At 37.7% G+C, this 18,957-nt stretch overlaps 2 protein-coding genes across 13 annotated transcripts in view; one reads left to right on the top strand and one right to left on the bottom strand.

Annotated features, from left to right (window-relative positions):
- RFC3 (replication factor C subunit 3) overlaps positions 1-16,989 on the top strand; it is a 775,950-nt gene extending 758,961 nt beyond the window's left edge. For 2 of the 3 annotated variants that reach the window (XM_059902817.1, XM_059902818.1), the window contains exons 17-18: positions 14,211-14,334; positions 16,833-16,989. The gene's annotated coding sequence lies outside the window, so the exon portion shown is untranslated. Of the gene's footprint in view, positions 1-14,210; positions 14,335-16,832 lie in introns of those variants that run through there. The other variant, XM_059902821.1, reaches the window with a different exon arrangement.
- Positions 1-18,957, bottom strand: part of LOC132352370 (uncharacterized) — a 515,897-nt gene that overhangs the window by 94,373 nt on the left and 402,567 nt on the right. The window lies entirely within an intron of this gene.

Consider the following 18,957-nt stretch of genomic DNA (forward strand, 5'->3'; position numbering starts at 1 on the left):
CCAGATTTCTAAATATGCAAGACCCTTCCTGTTAAACCAAGGGCCTTAATCTCAAAGATGAATGCTTTTAACTTCCATTTTACATCATATGGTCTTGTGATAGAAAGAACAACAGAAGTTCTGCAGATTATTTCTGTAAAAATAATTCTGAAAAGCACTTAAAGAAAGAATGCAGATCTTTTATATAAAATCACTTACATCAATGAATATTAGACAAGGCCAGTTAGTTTTCCTAAGAAATATAAATTGCCTAATAGTAATGCATTAAGACAGTGCACATAGCACCAAAAAATGTAATACTGTGTACAGTACTTTTCAATAGCCTTTCTTATTTTCTTAAAAATAAAACTGAAATTGCTGAAATGCAAGAGCAAATCTATTTTCTACTGAGTCATATTTTCTAAAGTCACAATTTAATAGAGATACTTTACCTTAAATCTCTCTGTGCCTCAAAAGTTATATAATATTTTCGTAGACATTTTCATCACCCTATCAGAGTAGAGATGATGAATCTTGAAACATAAAATCATCAGCCAAAATGACCTCATGTAGAGATACTCAAATCATAATAGGATATGGATATTGAATGATTAGGAATTATGAATATCTAAAATATTTTTAACAGCCTCTTCCCAATTTTTCCCAACTATATTGCTTCTTAAAATGCAATGAACAACTAAAATAAAATGCAGAACTGCTAATCTAAAATAAATCAGATACATTGAATATTTAGACTAGAGGAAGACCACATAAGTGGTACAGCTGTCTCCTTAGAGATAACTCACTATATAGAAACCTATGGAAACAAGTTTCTCGAGACTTTTGTTGTTCATAAGCCAATAACCACTTCCATACATCTGAATATTGCTCACTCTGAAATATGCTACTTTGAACAAATCTGCAAGCTGTACATTTCAGTCAGTTTGGCTAACCTCTAGACCAGTCTTATGTTTATTGCTCTAACACTGTCTTTCATTGCACAATATAAATTACATAAATAGAATATATTTGAGTAACAAGGGGCTTTACTAGGAGAAAAGTACCTTGATCGTACCTTATTCTGAGTACTGTGATGTACTCAGTACAATTCAGAATTGCCCTTCTCTGTCAATGATAATGTTGCTAATCCGAGAAGGTTAAGGACTCTGTTTTCTCCTGTATTTTCTTATAGTTTCTCCTTCATTTTTCCACGGATGATAATGATAACAAAGCAACAGCCCAACATTTTTATTCAGTTCTTACTAGGCGGTACCAGATATTTTAGTGATTGCATGTATTATCTCATTAAATCTCAGAATAACTCTAGGAGTTAGGTATTGTTTCAAGGCTCTATTACAGATGAGGAAATGAAAGCTAAAGAAAAGTTAAGTATATTACCCAAAGTTGAACAACTGTTTAAGTGTCAGATGTGCATTTTGAGCTGTTTGAAACAAAGCCCATGCTCTTAAACACTACATCATACTGTGCTTCCTAGAAATGAAATGTCATATCTGACACCAAAGAGAGAATAGCTTTTTATAGAGTCTGATGTTCACCTCTGACTCATTTTCTCTTCTGTACAATTCTAATAAGGACATGGAAGGTCCTGGGGTGAATTCTTTCCAGATCTCTCATGCTGCTCTTGATGAGTGCTTGAAGAGATCAGAGATCGTGACTCATTCTCCCTCTGTCATCCTGCAAATGGGGCATATGTGACATAGTGACACCCAGATTCCAGACCCTTTGTCCAAGGTTCATGCAAGTCCTGGACTGAGAAAATACTGGGGGTGGTCAGGAGAGTATGATTGAGGAAAATAAAGAAAACTTATAGAGCACTTTCTCTCAGGTAAAAGTAGACAGAATGATAGTCTTTAATAAATTATTTATATAATGTACATTTATGATGCAAATTTGATCTATAAAAATAATTATCTAAAACAAAGTAGTATTTACAAAGAAATTCCATTAAAACTTCCATTTGAACATCTAAAATAAGATTTACCTATGAATATTATTCATTGAACACATAATTTCTAGTATTATTTAAGTGATAGTGTACTATTTGTTTACCAATGTTAGGAACACATTTACTTTATAAATAAGAATCCCTCATATTTACTAACTCAACCCAAGTAGAATTTATTACCAATTTACAATACTTGTATATTTAATCATTTAAAAGATGAGGAAATTTTTAAATAGCATTTTTCTCAGTGATTGGCAAGGCATTCAGGTAGGGATGCCTATGAAAAATAGGAGGCCATTTCTCTGGTTTTCAGTGCAATATATACAAATAAAATAAAAGTAATCAATCAGTAAGATTTGTTACTGAATAAAAGAAGTTAAATCGTAAAGAAATATTAAATCTTTCTTGAATCAGAATAACACCATTTGGCAGATGATGTTGATTAAAAATAAACATTTTGTTTTATATATTTCTTGAATTTATCAATAACGTGAACAGTATCTAAAGATATTTTCACGTAAAAGTCTTCTCTATTGCATTTTCTTCATTATCAAACTTCACATAATTATGAAATCAATATGTTTGATATTATGCTATAATAATCTCAGAGACAGTCTCAGAGACCTCGGGGACAATATTAAACACACCAACATTTGAATTATAGTGGTACCAGAAGAAGAAGAGAAAAAGAAAGGGTCTGAGAAAATATTTGAAGAGATTATAGTTGAAAACTTCCCTAATATGGGAAAGGAAATAGTCAAGTCCAGGAAGCACAGAGAGTCCCATACAGGGTAAATCCAAGGAGAAACACTCCCAAGACACACAGTAATCAAACTATCTAAAATTAAATACAAAGAAAAACTATTAAAAGTAGCAAGGGAAAAACAACAAATAACATACAAGGGAATCTCTATAAGGCTAACAGCTGATCCTTCAGCAGGAACTCTGCAAGCCAGAAGGGAGTGGCAGGACATATTTAAAGTGATGAAAGGGAAAAACCTACAATCAAGATTACTCTACCCAGCAAGGATCTCATTCAGATTTGACGGAGAATTTAAAACCTTTACAGACAAGCAAAAGCTAAGAGAATTCACACAACCAAACCACCTTTACAACAAATGCTAAAGGAACTTCTCTAGGCAGGAAACACAAGAGAAGGAAAAGACATACAAAAACAAACCCCAAACAATTAAGAAAATGGTAATAGGAATATACATATCGATAATTACCTTAAATGTAAATGGATTAAATGCTCCAACCAAAAGACATAGACCAGCTCAATGGACACAAAAACAAGATCCATATATATGCCGTCTACAAGAAACCCACTTCAGACCTAGGGACACATAGAGACTGAAAGTGAGGGGATGGAAAAAGATATTCCATGCAAATGGAAATCAAAAGAAAGCTGGAGTAGTAATTCTCGTATCAGACAAAATAGACTTTAAAATAAAGACTATTATGAGAGACAAAGAAGGACACTACATAATGATCAAGGAATCAATCCAAGAAGAAAATACAATTATAAATATTTATGCACCCAACATAGGAGCACCTCAACACATAAGACAAATGCTAACAGCCATAAAAGGGGAAATTGACAGTAACACAATAATAGTAGGGGACTTTAAAACCCCACTTTCACCAATAGACAGATCATGCAAAATGAAAATAAATAAGGAAACACAAGCTTTAAATGATACATTTTAAAAAATGGACTTAATTGATATTTATAGTACATTCCATCCAAAAACAACAGAATACACTTTCTTCTCAAGTGCTCATGGAACATTCTCCAGGATAGATCATATCTTGGGTCACAAATCAAACCTTGGTAAATTTAAGAAAATTGAAATCATATTAAATATCTTTTCTGACCACTATACTATGAGACTAGATATCAATTACAGGAAATAAACTGTAAAAAACACAAGCACATGGAGGCTAAACAATATGCTACTAAATAACCAAGAGACTACTGAAGAAATCAAAGGGGAAATCAAAAAACAGAATCCAAGAGCACATTAAAAGGATCATGCACCATAACCAAGTGGGGTTTATCCCAGGAATGCAAGGATTCTTCAATATACACAAATCAATCAATGTGATACATCATATTAACAAACTGAAGTATAAAAACCATATGATCCTTTCAATAGATGCAGCAAAAGCTTTCAACAAAATTCAACACCCATTTATGATAAAATCCCTTCAGAAAGTAGGCATAGAGGGAACCTACTTCAACATAATAAAGGCCATATAAGACAAACCCACAGCCAACTTATTTCTCAATGGTGAAAAACTGAAACCATTTCCACTAAGATCAGGAACAAGACAAGGTTGCCCACTCTCATCAGTATTATTCAATATAGTTTTGGAAGTTTTAGCCAGAGCAATCTGAGAAGAAAAAGAAATAAAAGGAATCCAAATCAGAAAAGAAGTAAAACTGTCACTTTTTGCAGATGACATGATACTATACATAGAAAATCTTAAAGATGCTATCAGAAAACTACTAGAGCTAATCAATGAATTTGGCAAAGTAGCAGGATACAAAATTAATGCACAGAAATCTCTTGCATTCCTATACACTAATGATGAAAAGTCTGAAAGAGAAATTAAGGAAACACTCCCATTTACCACTGCAACAAAAAGAATAAAATACCTAGGAATAAACCTACCTGAGGAGCCAAAAGACCTGTATGCAGAAAACTATAAGACACTGAAGAAATAAATTAAAGATGATACAAACAGATGGAGAGATGTACCATGTTCTTGGATTGGAAGAATCAACATTGTGAAAATGACTATACTACCCAAAGCAATCTACAGATTCAATGCAATCCCAATCAAACAACCAATGGCATTTTTCACAGAATGAGAGCAAAGAATTTCACAATTTGTATGGAAACACAAAAGATCCTGAATAGCCAAAGCAATCTTGAGAAAGAAAAACGGAACTGAAGGAATCAGGCTCCCTGGCTTCAGACTATACTACAAACCTACAGTAATCAAGACAGTATGGTACTGGCACAAAAACAGAAATATAGTTCAAGGGAACAGGATAGAAAGCCCACAGATAAACCCACGCACATATGGTCACCTTATCTTTGATAAAGGAGGCAAAAATGTACAATGGAAGAAAGACAGCCTCTCAGTAAGTGGTGCTGTGAAAACTGGACAGGTACATGTAAAAGAATGAAATTAGAACACCCCCTAGCATCATACACAAAAATAAACTCAAAATGGATTAAAGACCTAAATATAAGGCCAGACACTACAAAACTCTTAGAGGAAAACACAGGCAGAACACTCTATGACATAAATCACAGCAAGATCCTTTTTGACCCACCTCCTAGAGAAATGGAAATAAAAACAAAAATAAACAAATAGGACCTAATGAAACTTAAAAGCTTTTGCACAGCAAAGGAAACCATAAATGAGATGAAAAGACAACCCTCAGAATGGGAGAAAATATTTGCCAACAAAGCAACTGACAAAGGATTAATCTCCAAAATATACAAGCATTTCATGCAGCTCAATATCAAAAAAACAAAAAACCCAATCCAAAAATGGGCAGAAGACCTAAACAGACATTCCTCCAAAGAAGGTATACTGGTTGCCAACAAACACATGCAAGGATGCTCAACATCACTAATCATTAGAGAAATGCAAATCAAAACTACAATGATATATCCCCTCATACCAGTCAGAATGGCCATCATCAAAAAATCTACGAACAACAAATGCTGGAGAGGGTGTGGAGCAAAGGGAACCCTCTTGCCCTGTTGGTGGGAATGTAAATTGATACAGCCACTATGGAGAACAGTATGGAGGTTCCTTAAAAAACTAAAAATAGAACTACCATATGACCCAGCAATCCCACTACTGGGCATATACCCTGAGAAAACCATAACTCAAAAAGAGTCATGTACCACAATGTTCATTGCAGCTCTATTTACAATAGCCAGGACATGGAAGCAACCTAAGTGTCCATCGACATATGAATAGATAAAGAAGATGTGGCACATATATACAATGGAATGTTACTTGGCCATATAAAGAAATGAAATTGAATTTTTATAGTGAGGTGGATGGACCTAACGTCTGTCATACAGAGTGAAGTAAGTCAGAAAGAGAAAAACAAATACCGTATGCTAACACATATATATGGAATCTAAAAACAACAACAACAACAAAAAATACACGGTTCTGAAGAACTTAGGGGCAGGACAGGAATAAAGACACAGATGTAGAGAATGGACTTGAGGACACGGGGAAGGGGAAGGGGAAGCTGCAACGAAGTGAGACAGTAGCATTGACATATATACACTACCAAATGCAAAATAGATAGCTAGTGGGAAGCAGTCACATAGCACAGGGAGATCAGCTCGGTGCTTTGCGACCACCTAGAGGAGTGGGATAGGGACGGTGCGAGGGATCTGCGAGAGGGAGGAGATATGGGGATATATGTATACATGTGGCTGATTCACTTTGTTATACAGCAGAAACTAACACAACATTGTAAAGCAATTATACTCCAATTAAGATATTAAATAAAAATAAATAAATAAATAAAATGGATAACCAACAAGGACCTATTGTATAGCACAGGGAATTCTGCTCAATGTTATGTGGCAACCTGGATGGGAGGGAAGTTAGGGAGAGAATGGATACATGTATATGAAAGCCAATTTTTTGAACTGAATTTTCCTAGGGCACAGTAAAATATTTCAAAATCACATAATAACCTTAAGTAGTCCAAGCAGTTGCTGTCCAGTGAGTAACTGTTGTTGTCAATGGCGTGATGGTGTGGGCATTTATCTCACTGGAAAGCATTTTTCAAAATAAGGGCTGAGCCCACGTTTCCTCTCTCTATGGAAATTCCTATCTCTTGAATTTCTTTAAAGCTTGAAAAACAGCTCATCTACATTATCAAGAATGTTACTTGGACATAGAGATTGTCATACTGAGTGAAGTAAGTCAGACAGAGAAAGACAAATATCATATGATATCTCTTATATGTGGAATCTAAAAAAAGTGGTACAAATGAACTTATTTAGAAAACAAAAATAGAGTCACAGATGTAGAAAACAAACTTATGGTTACCAGGGGGAAAGGGAGGGAGGGATAAACTGGGAGATTGGGATTGACATATACACACCACTATATAGAAAATAGATAACTAATAAGGACCTACTGTATAGCACAGGGAACTCGATACTCTGTAATGATCTATATGGCAAAAGAATCTAAAAAAGAGTGGATTGTATATATACAACTGATTCACTTTGCTGTACAGCAGAAACTAACACATTATAAATCAACTATACTCCAATAAAAAAATTTTTTTTAATAAACTGAAAAAAAAAAAAGAATGTTACTAAAATAAGACCTCCTTTAATTCTCTCATCTATCACTATCAAAGTGATTGTCTCATCTTGGCCACCCTGACAAAAGAAATTTAGCAGATTACTTCACATTTTCTGCAAAAAAATGCTCTACCTCATGACCCGCTTCAAATTAGTTCTCCCAGTTAGTCTACTGGCCATATACTCTTCTCTATAATACAAAACTAACAGGACAGACTTTGAGACAGAAAAAGAAAATATTTTTACATTAACCGTTGTCCATGACATATACCACAAATGTGGCAAAGAGATGAAAATGATGTTTCTCAGTATCTCTCACAGTTCTTAATGTTTTGTTGAAATGCGGTATTGGACAGGGCCTTGAATTGAGGTTCTGTGACTTAGGTTAAATATCTAAACCTTGCTGAGTCTTGGTTTCCACGCATAGATGGTGATAGGTAATAACAGAATGTGAAAAATAATCTGTGATTATTTAGGGGAGCAAATATATGTGTAAAAATTTTAGTAAAAATTAAGAGTATTCAAGTTATAATGAAATCTATTATTGCAGTTGATGACTAGGTAACTAACTCTGCACTGCAGCAAAACCAGACATGTGTCTAATCCTATTTGTGGACTGTTAAGGGGCTATTGCATAAAATTTGAAGAGGAAAATCATCCCTCGGTACTTAGAGAAAGACACTTGTGTAGTTTTATCCTCCTATGGTATATAGACACCCTATTGACTTTAAAGTCAATAAAAAAAAAAAAAAATTTTTTTTTTTTTTTTACCACCCTGCATGTGAAAGGCACTGTGAGAGATGCTGAGGGCACCCACATAAATCAGACACTTAGGTCAATTTCTGCCACTGCCCACATTCTGTCCAAAGAGCTCACAATTTTCTACTTTTTCCTTTAGATTCAGGGTCAGCAAAGTTATGAAAGCCAAGAGGACATGAAAAGAAAAAAAAAAAAAAAAACTAAACCAAAATAAGCATTAATCTGGCAGAAATTTGGGGTGTAAAGAGATCTAATGCAAACCAAAGCATGTATTTTGATCAGGTTTAAGCAGGTAATGAAGTTCCTCTCCATAGAGAAATGAACAAACTCTGAAGGAGTATTGTTATCTGCAAAGTTGTTCTGGAGGCTAGAAATCAAATCAAGATATTGGCAGGATCACGTTCCCACTGAAGGCTTTAGGGCAGAATTCTTCCTTGCCTCTTCCTAGTTTCTGGTGGCTCCTGGGAATCCTTGGCATTCTTTGGCTTGTGGACACATCACTGAAATCTCTGCCTTCATCTTCACACAGGCTTCTCCCCTGTGTCTTCTCTGTATCTCTGTATCCAAGACTCCCTCTCCTTTCTCTTATAAAAATGCCAGTCATTGGTTTTAGGTCCCACTGTAATCCAGTATGACTTTATCTTGATTACATCTGCAAAGACCCTATTTCCAAATAAGGCCACATTTACAGGTACTGGGAACTAAGACTTAAACGTGTCTTTTAGGGGGACATAATTCAACCCACAGCACACGGTAAAAGAAGGATTGTACTCAAGCATCAAATATGGGGGAAATAGTGGATAAAACAATGTGAATTAAGAATTGGTGATTAGGGCTTCCCTGGTGGCGCAGTGGTTGGGAATCCGCCTGCCAATGCAGGGGACACGGGTTCGAGCCCTGGTCCCGGAAGATCCCACATGCCACGGAGCAGCTGGGCCCGTGAGCCACAATTACTGAGCCTGCGCGTCTGGAGCCTGTGCTCCGCAACAAGAGAGGCCGCGATAGTGAGAGGCCCGCGCACTGCGATGAAGAGTGGCCCCCACGTGCCACAACTGGAGAAAGCCCTCGCACAGAAACGAAGACCCAACACAGCCATAAATAAATAAATAAATAAATTTTAAAAGAAATAAGCAAAACATTCTCTCTATAAATTTGATCTTTAAAAAAAAAAAAAAGAATTGGTGATTAAAGATTAGACCTATGTGTGTTCCTTGAAACCTGTTTTATTCTAAGTGTGCAATCTTTTAGAAAAGCACTATATATTATTTACATTTATATACACAGAAAATATTAAAAAGTTGAGAGAAAACATTAAATATGAACAAAATAATAGTTGAAATAAAGAACACAATAAATAAGTAGTCAGATATATTCCATGAAAAAGGAATTTATGAATCAGAAAGATCATACCATCCCAGAAATCAACAGGAAATGATAAACAGATAAAATACAAAAGAAAAACTGGGAGATATAGAAGATTGAAATAGAGTGTCAACATCCAGAAGACAGAAGGCCTCAAAGGAAAGAAAAATATTTGTAAATTTTGTCAACTCTTGATTTCTACTTCAAGTGGTAGAGTATTAAAGATTGTTTGGACTGACACCTATTAGTCACGTGTGCATTACAACCAATTCCAAATATGATTCAGCTTGATCAATCTCTTACTATAATCAGAGGTAGTTTTTTGTTTTGTTTTGTTTTGTTTTTTTACCATGAGACTGCACTACACGAATTTATATTCAAATAATTTTATCTTCAATACTGAAATGTTTAACTAAATTTACAATAAAATTTACAGTAACTGCAGGTATTTTCTCTTTAATGAGCGTTCAAAGTTTTATGTTGATTGCATAAATTGGTTGAAAATATTGAGCTATGACTGGAATTAATTTGACTGATTTTTCTATTTGAATCATTTGATGGCACTGATATAAAACTCACATTCCTCTATTGTTTGCCAAGTTCTTCTTCCAAAAATATGGCCAATTTACTAAGAGCTATCTTTTACTTTTCATGTATACAAAGGAAACCAAAGAATCTAAAACGGGTAAAAATAAATTTAGAGGAACAATCATTTGATATAAATGAAAATTCATGTAATAAATATTAAACACACTTCCTGCCACCGTTCATGTTAAATTACCATCCTTGGACATTTTTTAATAACTACCAATTTTTGAAGTATATATTGTTGCTTCTTTAGAAAATTTTTATCTTCTAGTTTTCTTATAGTTAGTGATATCACTATGACACCCATAATGGATGGTAAATGTTCATAAATACTTTGTGCAAGTCACACAGTTATTATCACTTCCTTGGGAAATAGAAAATCAGAACTTCATTTTAACTAAACATGCACTTTCATTTTTCTTTTAGCACTTGGCGGTCAAAAAGGTTTACTGGGGGAAAAAGTATTATCAAATAATGAGAAGCAGTTATAGAATTATACCTTAAAATTACTGACAAAACCACTGAAGCAAGGGTGTTCAGATTGTTTTTGATATACTCTACTGCTGAACTTCTCAGCCTCTATTTCCCAGACACATTTCATCTACACCTAAATCATAACTTCCCATGTTTTTAACTGACTCCAACTGTCTCTACCAACTGGCAGCCTGGTATCTTCATGCATCGCACAGGGCATCGCACAGGCCACAGCACAGCTTGCTTCCCCCCCACCATCCAAGTATTTACCAATGTCCAAGTACACTTCCTTTTATCAGTAAGTGCCCTGTTTGCTGTCTGTAAAATGGAGAAGTTAACTGAGTGCGTCTGGAAAGAGCTGGAAAAGAACATGGATCTTATTCCGAATTCAGCCATGTGTTATGTTAAACTGAGAATTCTGTTTACTGTATATACCTCTCACACATTACAAGATAACACCAGCTGGAAAGACAAAGCGAAGGTCTATCAAGCCCAGCCAGCTTTATTCTAATAAAACTATAAATAAGAATACTATATTTAAAAATAATTAATCCATAATGAATGTGAGACAGGATAATGCAGAGCCGCAGATTTAAACCTGTGATCATAGGCTGTCTGGCTACTCCATGTTTAAGGTTCATGTAATAATTTAGTACTAAAGATACCAAAGAGGCTTAAATTATAACTGAACAAGAAAGCTGCGAATATCACCAACTCTTGGAAGATGAGATAAGTCCCAGCTGCCCTCTTGTTACATTTTATTTTATCACAGGAAAAGTTTCTAAAAAGAAATAAGCAGTCATTTAAAAACTACAAACTCAAAAATGGCAAATCTCACAGTACTAATTTTAAAATAAGCTTTTGCAATAAAAGAAATCTTATTTTAGGATAGCAGGTTAATAACAGAAGTATTAACCATCTAGTAATTTTAAGCCATCCAAAATTAAACACGTTTCAGATTGGCTATCAGTTTTGTTAAAACTGAGGCTAGAGATTTTCTCTATATCTTGGAGTTTATACAGGAAAATCTGCAGTACAAAGATCCCTTTTGTCAATTCCTCTCAAAGGTATTAGAATCGTGGTTACCTGGCAGCTTTTATGATCCAAAACATCATAATTCTGCACTTCAAATTTCTAATTCAATAGAGTAGACATGCAGGATGAAACGTAAGCCATTATTACAACGATAAAATCTGTTTACTAACTAAATGTAAAAGAAAACAAAAGTGAGCTTACTGAGATTAATAGTTAACCAGTTTTTACACTCGGGCCATTTTGAGGTCATCAAGTTTGTTCCCATATGTCTCTTGTGACATGGGCTTCAGAGGACAGTGCATACCCATAAGTCCCTGAAGCATGTTAAGACTAAAAGATGGTCTTTTGCTGGGACAAGTCTTGACAGAGACAATTAGGCCATGTAAGGCTGAGACTTTTACAGATCCTTAAAATTTTAATTTCTTTTTGGGGAATTTTTGATTTCTTGCTTAGTTTCATCATTAAGAATTTCTCTTTAAGTTAAGGTGATGTAGCTTCCAAAAGCTATGCAGTATCAACAACAACAACAAAATAGGTAAACTTGGGCCCAGAAATAATGGGTTTCTCCCACTGAAGTTAAGGATTACTCAGAAGATTCTGTTTTCTTACTCAGAAGCCACAGTCCTCATAAAAGCATTAGGTGTTTTCCCTGTATGTTTTAAGAAGATTTTTTTTTTAATTTTATTTATTTATTTATTTATTTATTTATTTATTTATTTATTTATTTATGGCTGTGTTGGGTCTCTCATTTCTGTGCGAGGGCTTTCTCTAGTTGCGGCAAGCGGGGTCCACTCTTCATTGCGGTGTGCGGGCCTCTCACTGTCGCGGCCTCTCTTGTTGCGGAGCACAGGCTCCAGACGCGCAGGCTCAGTAATTGTGGCTCACGGGCCCAGCCGCTCTGCGGCATGTGGGATCTTCCCAGACCAGGGCTCGAACCCGCGTCCCCTGCATTGGCAGGCAGACTCTCAACCACTGCGCCACCAGGGAAGCCCCCCTGTATGTTTTAAATAAATTTTGTGAAGTGGTTATGTGCCCACTAGGGATGCCATCCTGTGAACCACAAGTTCACCTTGTGAGCTCATAGTCACAGCTGAGGAGAGAGGCAGTGGGGTTAAATGCACGACCTCTTCCTTCCAGGTTCCACCTTACCCCCAGCCAGATACATGCAAAATGATGTAAGAAATGAAATTTGTGATCGGGGCCTAGAGGACCTATTTCCTTTTCTCTTCTTTTCTTTTCCCACTATGCCATCTTAATGGTTTTTTCCAGAGAAGTCTGTGAAGTCTCCTGCAGTGAGGGCTTGCTTTTGCCCAAAGTAGAGACATAGCAAACCCTGCTGACAGCTATGGAGGCAACATATTTGTAAGAAACTCCTATACTCTCTATTCATGCCGAATCACATCTCAAGAGACTATGAGGGGAAGAGTCTCTTTCCCACTCAAGATACGATGGGAACCGCCTCTGAGCTTGCTACTAATCCCCTTTAATGGATTAGAAGAGGGAGAACAGGCGCTGGGTGCTCCTTTCCTACGTGTAATGAATCTCTCGATGGCTGTGGTGGACCACTGGAAGAGCCTCACAGAGTTTTAGTTCTTTTACAGAGTAGCCAGATGTCTTGCACAAAGAACCAGAGAAATGACAACCCTCAAAGCTTGGCCATGGAATGATGCTGCCACAAAGAGGCAGTTTTCTGACTTAGTTCTGCCAAGCACTCCAATTCAATTCACTTGGCTGGCGGAACAAAACTTTACCCTTTCTTTAAGCACCCAGATAAGGGGTGAGCAGCTCTATGGGGCTTTTAATATTTCTTCCTTCTGTCCAGTTATAAACGTATCCGAGGAGGCTCCCTGGAAGAATGGAAGGGGCATTCGGGAGTGTGTGCAGCCCAGATCCTGCTGAGCCAGGAAAAGGAAAATCAGACTCATCAGAAATAGAAAGCACATTCGCCTACCTCACGTTTGCTTCCTTTTGTTGTACCAATATGGAAAGTGCCTTGTAAAGCAAAATACTTTACAAATGAAGAGCACGACTTCTCCCCAGTGTGATCTTTGCACACCCAACTCATGGGTGGACACTTTATCCTATTTGACTTTTTGAAAACTCTACTGTCAAACGTCACAGAACATCGAAAGCAGCTATACATACCCCATAGGCCTGGAACAAAATCACATGGAACTCCAGATCCATTAGCCTTTAAAGGGCAGCCTCCCCAACAATTTGCTCTGGAAGCCTGACATTAGCATTCCACCAGTTTGGCCTGAACAGTAAGTTGTGCATTTCCAAAGTCATGGAAATCAAACTTCAACAGGATAGCCCTACAGCATGGAGAGGAAAGACTGTCCAGGATTGTGAGACAGATTGATGTGCTTAAAGCAGTGGCATAGGAGGCATAAAGGAATTGAAATTTCAAATCCCAGCCTTGAATACATAATTAACAAGCCGACTTCCTTGTATAGGAATCACCATTCTGCAAGGCATTGTGCTAGAAAGGCTTCTAAAGGAAAGGAAGGGAACCAACTTCTACTGAGCACGAGCCATTTGGCAAGACTTCAACATGAACTTCTCCTTTAATCCCCATGACAGTGTTAGGAGGTTCATTGGAAGTACTCCTAACACATCTTCACTTAACAGAGTTACTGAAATGACTGATGTTCTTTGTTCTCTCCATATGCCAGCAGATGTCTGCAGCCAGTGGGAGGCCGTTCTTCTGTATGTTCACTGGCTTCTGCTCTCACCACTTGAGTTGCTTGCCTGCCAAACACCAGTTGCATTTGCTCACAAACCAGCTGCAATTATAATCAGGTAATCTAGGGAAATAGTAATATATAATGAAATAGAGTGAAAAAGAAAGAAAGCTGTTGTTTCTATGAAAACTAAGTTGCATAATCTGAAAGGACTCATTTTAAAGTCAAGTCAACAAAAAAAAATTTTTTTAAAGAATTTAATCAAGTTTGTCACAGGCCAGACAAATGAAAAAAGAAAAAAAAAAGGGGGGGGGTGGAAATAATGTGAGAAGAAAGATCTAGAATGACTGTGTCTAAACTGAAGTCTGAGATTTCACTCCATTTAAAAACAAAACCAAAAAAATGAGATCACGGACAATTCATCACGGGTGCTGCTTTTGCAGGATAAAGGAAGGACTCCAACCTTACTCCAAAAATGTATTAACCCTGCACCAAAATATGGGGTAACAAACATACTTCTCTACATTTAAAAATATCTCAGGTATAATGCATATAACTGCTTAAGGCTGCCCACATGAACTGATTTTTTTTCACCAATCAAATTACTGATTGTGTCAGACATGAGGACTTGCACTGAATTCTGAGCCCCACTTTACAGATGGGGAAACTAAGGATCCAAAAGAATACTTTGATTTCTCAATAAGCCACAGCTAGTTCACGGCAGAGGTTAAGACTTGACTTTTTGCTGTTTCTACAATGGAGTTATAATTCTGCGGTTATGCTTTTTAAATCTCTTTTATTCTTTCCTTGTCATCTCATCCTGTGTTTCAGTCCTTCTCTGAACCAGCTCAGAGCCTGGCAGGTTTCTTCCGGCCTGTGGGGGGAGGTCAGATGGAACCCAACCAAGTGCCTGAGGACACATCAGCACAAAGGGCCTCATCTAAGGCTCCTCCCCTGGGTTCTGTCTGAGCCCTTGGTCCTGGAGTCTTCCCTTCTGCCGACCCTATTCAGGCTGACCTCTTTGGACAGGTTTACTTAGCTCTTATTGGACCTCCCCTGCCTCATACTTTGTAACTGGTAGACTAATCCTGCCTCCCCTTCAGATCTGACCTGGCATCCTGAAAACTCTGCCTGGATCCGGTGCCTCAAACCCCAGCTTGTCTTGGAGGGGAGTTTAGGCTCCCATTGTTTTATCTCATCCAGGAGGTTCCTCGTGATCACTTTCTTTTATTTCATGGAGGTCATGTTTTCCTATACCTTGATGAGAACCAAAGTAGAAATTTTCTGATTTTCTTTTAATTTCAAAGCTATGCTTGTATTCTGAGTCTTTAGGATATTGGTCCCATCTCCAAATACTTTCATAGCCTCCATGTTAATTTTGTGTTATTGCACCCTCGGGAGAGCTTTTCATACCCCACGAATAGGCAAAGGGATCAGCCACCAACACCTTTCTTCACTCTCTTCTTGACTCCCTGTTCTCACTGCCCCTGGAATCAGGGCAATGTCAGTCAGAACCTAAAAGAAGCCTTAGGGATACTGCTGAGTGACCTCTATTTTGGGCTCTTTGATTAATCTGAATTCACAGCAGAGATGATTGTTCTCTAGGACTCCACATCTACCACACTGAACTCTATTCCACCAATTCATCACTCTGAGGGGGAAAAATAATAATGACTATGCAAAACGGAGCAAACTTTTTAGTTTCTCTAAAGAATAATGCTGAGTATGACAACAAACCATGGGATGTCAGGGGCTCATTCATGCACTGGGCAGGGGGAGCGCATCAACAAGCAGCTAACACAGGAATGGATAATGGACGGCCCAGCCTAACCCTAATATTCACCGGCCCCATACTGTCGTGATGCAGCTGTGCATCACAGCGTGAAATCATCAGAAATAATGACTTGCCTGTGGAAATGTTACAGGCTGAAATCCTAATGAGCTATTTAGGCAGAAAAACTTAAGTATTTCCATTCTTTTAGTGGGAGCTTATAAAAATGAATTTATGGATATAAAACTATAATTAAAAAAAAATAGAAATGGTAACAGGAATATTAAGTGAAGCCTCCTCTTCCATGCATAGCCCTGACTTGAGTTATCATAACTAGGTCCAAACCCTTGCCCCGTATCCCATGAAGAAGAAATGACTTCAGCCCTTTGCCAAGAGCATTTGCTTTTATTGATTTCACGTCAACACTAAGTGATTTCTAGGTTCTCATGAAAATATTCTGGAAGACAGGACATGTTTTCATTTGGGATGAATCTGAGCTTGTCAGAGGGGGTAAGAAGACTTCTCACGTTGAGCTGTTATACCTTGAGTCTATGTGTAAGCAGTTTAGCCTACCCTACATAACAGCTACGATTAGAGCGTGCTTTGGATGGGAGGGGCATTAGAGCGTGCTTTGGGATGGGAGGGGCATTAGAGCGTGGTTGAGATGGGAGGGGCATTAGAGCGTGGTTGGGATGGGAGGGGCATTAGAGCGTGGTTGGGATGGGAGGGGCATGGCGCGGTGAGCTGAGGGAGTTGTAACAGCCTAGGCAGCCCTTCCACCACTGGGCACTGCCACCTACATGACACCACTCCTCTACGAAATTTCATACTTTTCTCCTTCCCAGCCCAGCCAAGCTCAGGGAATCCACCTGAAGAGGCCAAAGAAGCCACAAGTTACTCCATCCCTGCGTGAACTGCTAGAAGGCTAGAATCCTAGCCATAAAATGGTAAATTTTATCTTATATATGTATACACCGTAATTTTAACAATGAAAAACAAATTAAAAAAGGATAATGGCACATACTATGAATTCTTTAAAAAGTACTTTAGCCTTAGTTACATATATACTTTAGGATTAAGGGCTTCAAACATCTGAATTATTCAGAAAATCTGCCTGCACAGAACCAATCTTTTGGGGAGGTGAATTATCTGCTTGGAAATTTTATTCCCATTAATAAAGAAAGACTGAGTAAATTTGTTGCGGTCACATTTTGGAGTGTTTTATTCAGGTTGGTACTCTTTAACTGCCTTCTTCATCCGGGATGGTTCCCTTTGTCTCGCCTGACTACTGTGCCCACCTGGCACACCGTCTACACCATGAGTCTTCACTCCCTCTACAGCTCATTGGAAAAATAGGCACAGGATCCAAGCTGGGTCAAAAAGAAACCTTTGCTAACGACTTTGGAATTGGGAGAAAGGCAAAGAGAGGATGTGATAAGCAGTCTCTAAAAGGCTCCGAGTGATCTCTATATACTGGAATTCCTGCCCTCTTCCCCTTGAGTGTGCATTGAACCTAGTGTCTCACTTCTCACAAGTAGAATAGGCAAAAGTCATGGTATGTCACTTCTGAGATTAGGTTACAAAAAGACAGCAACTTCTTACTCTCCCTCTCTTGCGACTTTCTTTGGATGGAAACCAGGTGCAATATTGTGAGCTGCCCTATGGAGAGGCCATGTTGCAAGGAATTGTGGGAAGTCCATAGCTGGTGTGCCCAACAACCTGCAAGGGACTGAATCTTACCAGCAGCCATGTGCACGAATTGAGGAGCAAATCCTTTCTCAGAAGAATCTTTCGATAAGACTGCAGCTCTAGTTAACACCTTGACTGCAGCCTTGTGTGAGATCTTGAGGAAGAGGCACCCAGCTAAGCCACACCTGGATTCCTGCTCCCACAAAAACTGTAAGATTGTATATGTTTGTTGCTTTAAGTTGCTAAGTATTGGGCTTATTTTTTATACAGCAATAAACTAATACAGAGGAACAGAAGTGTTGAACTTTTGGGGGGCACAAATTAAAACATATAAACACGGCAGTTGAGGATGGCCGCATTATGCCATGTAAATGAAGAAGCAGGGAAACGGTTCTTAAGAGAAAGAAAACAATTAAGGATGGGCATGGAGAGAAGCAGGGACCAGAATCCGAGTGAGCATGTGTCTGGGTTCCCAGTGGCGTGCCCGTTCCCCATTCGTTCCTGAGGCTTGGCTGCATTCCTGTCTTTATGTTCTATGAGGTCCCTGTACTGTATAATAAATGACCTTTATTTACTTTATCTCAGTTGATTTTTATAACTTGCAATCAGAAACCTAAAATCCTAGGATGCATCAAGTTGTATAGCTGTGATGTTTGAAAGCAGTCAGATACTTGACAATGAGTTTGGCAGTTTAAAGAGGCTCTTGACCTGAGAAGCATCCATATGTTCTGAGCCACTTGACTTTGGGTCATAAGAAACTGAGCTTCAAGAGCACGTAGCTCTCAACCTACTGCTCTAATCAATGATCAACCATGGCAACATCTATTCTGTATGAGGTAGTTTGGTTAATATTTGTACAGAACTTAGAGATCCCAGCTGAAAGCTGTTTGAAATACACAATATTGCTGTCGATACAGAGCAAATTGTTACCCTTTCTTCAAAGAACACAGTGATATTTCTGGAGCTCTCTTATTATGTTGCATGATGGAAACACATATCCAGAGGAGGCATATTTTAATTGTTAGAAACAGCCTATCTACATAAAATGTACTAATCTTCTCTCTTAATCCAGTTAAATCTCTTGGCTGTTCTCTGTTTTAAAGTCGTGTCATTGCCTGATCACTCACTATCTTAACGAAATTCAAAGCAGTTTACGCATTACAAGCTTGGCAATAAAACAGAGACTTAAAAGCAATAAACATCTTTGAAACAATTCATCAAGCCCTAAAAAGGTGCCAGAATGAGTTTTGGAATAGTAAGTTTGAATTTAAAAGTCAAAAT

Source organism: Balaenoptera ricei, chromosome 18, assembly GCF_028023285.1.
Source record: "Balaenoptera ricei isolate mBalRic1 chromosome 18, mBalRic1.hap2, whole genome shotgun sequence".
Lineage (NCBI taxonomy): Eukaryota > Metazoa > Chordata > Mammalia > Artiodactyla > Balaenopteridae > Balaenoptera > Balaenoptera ricei.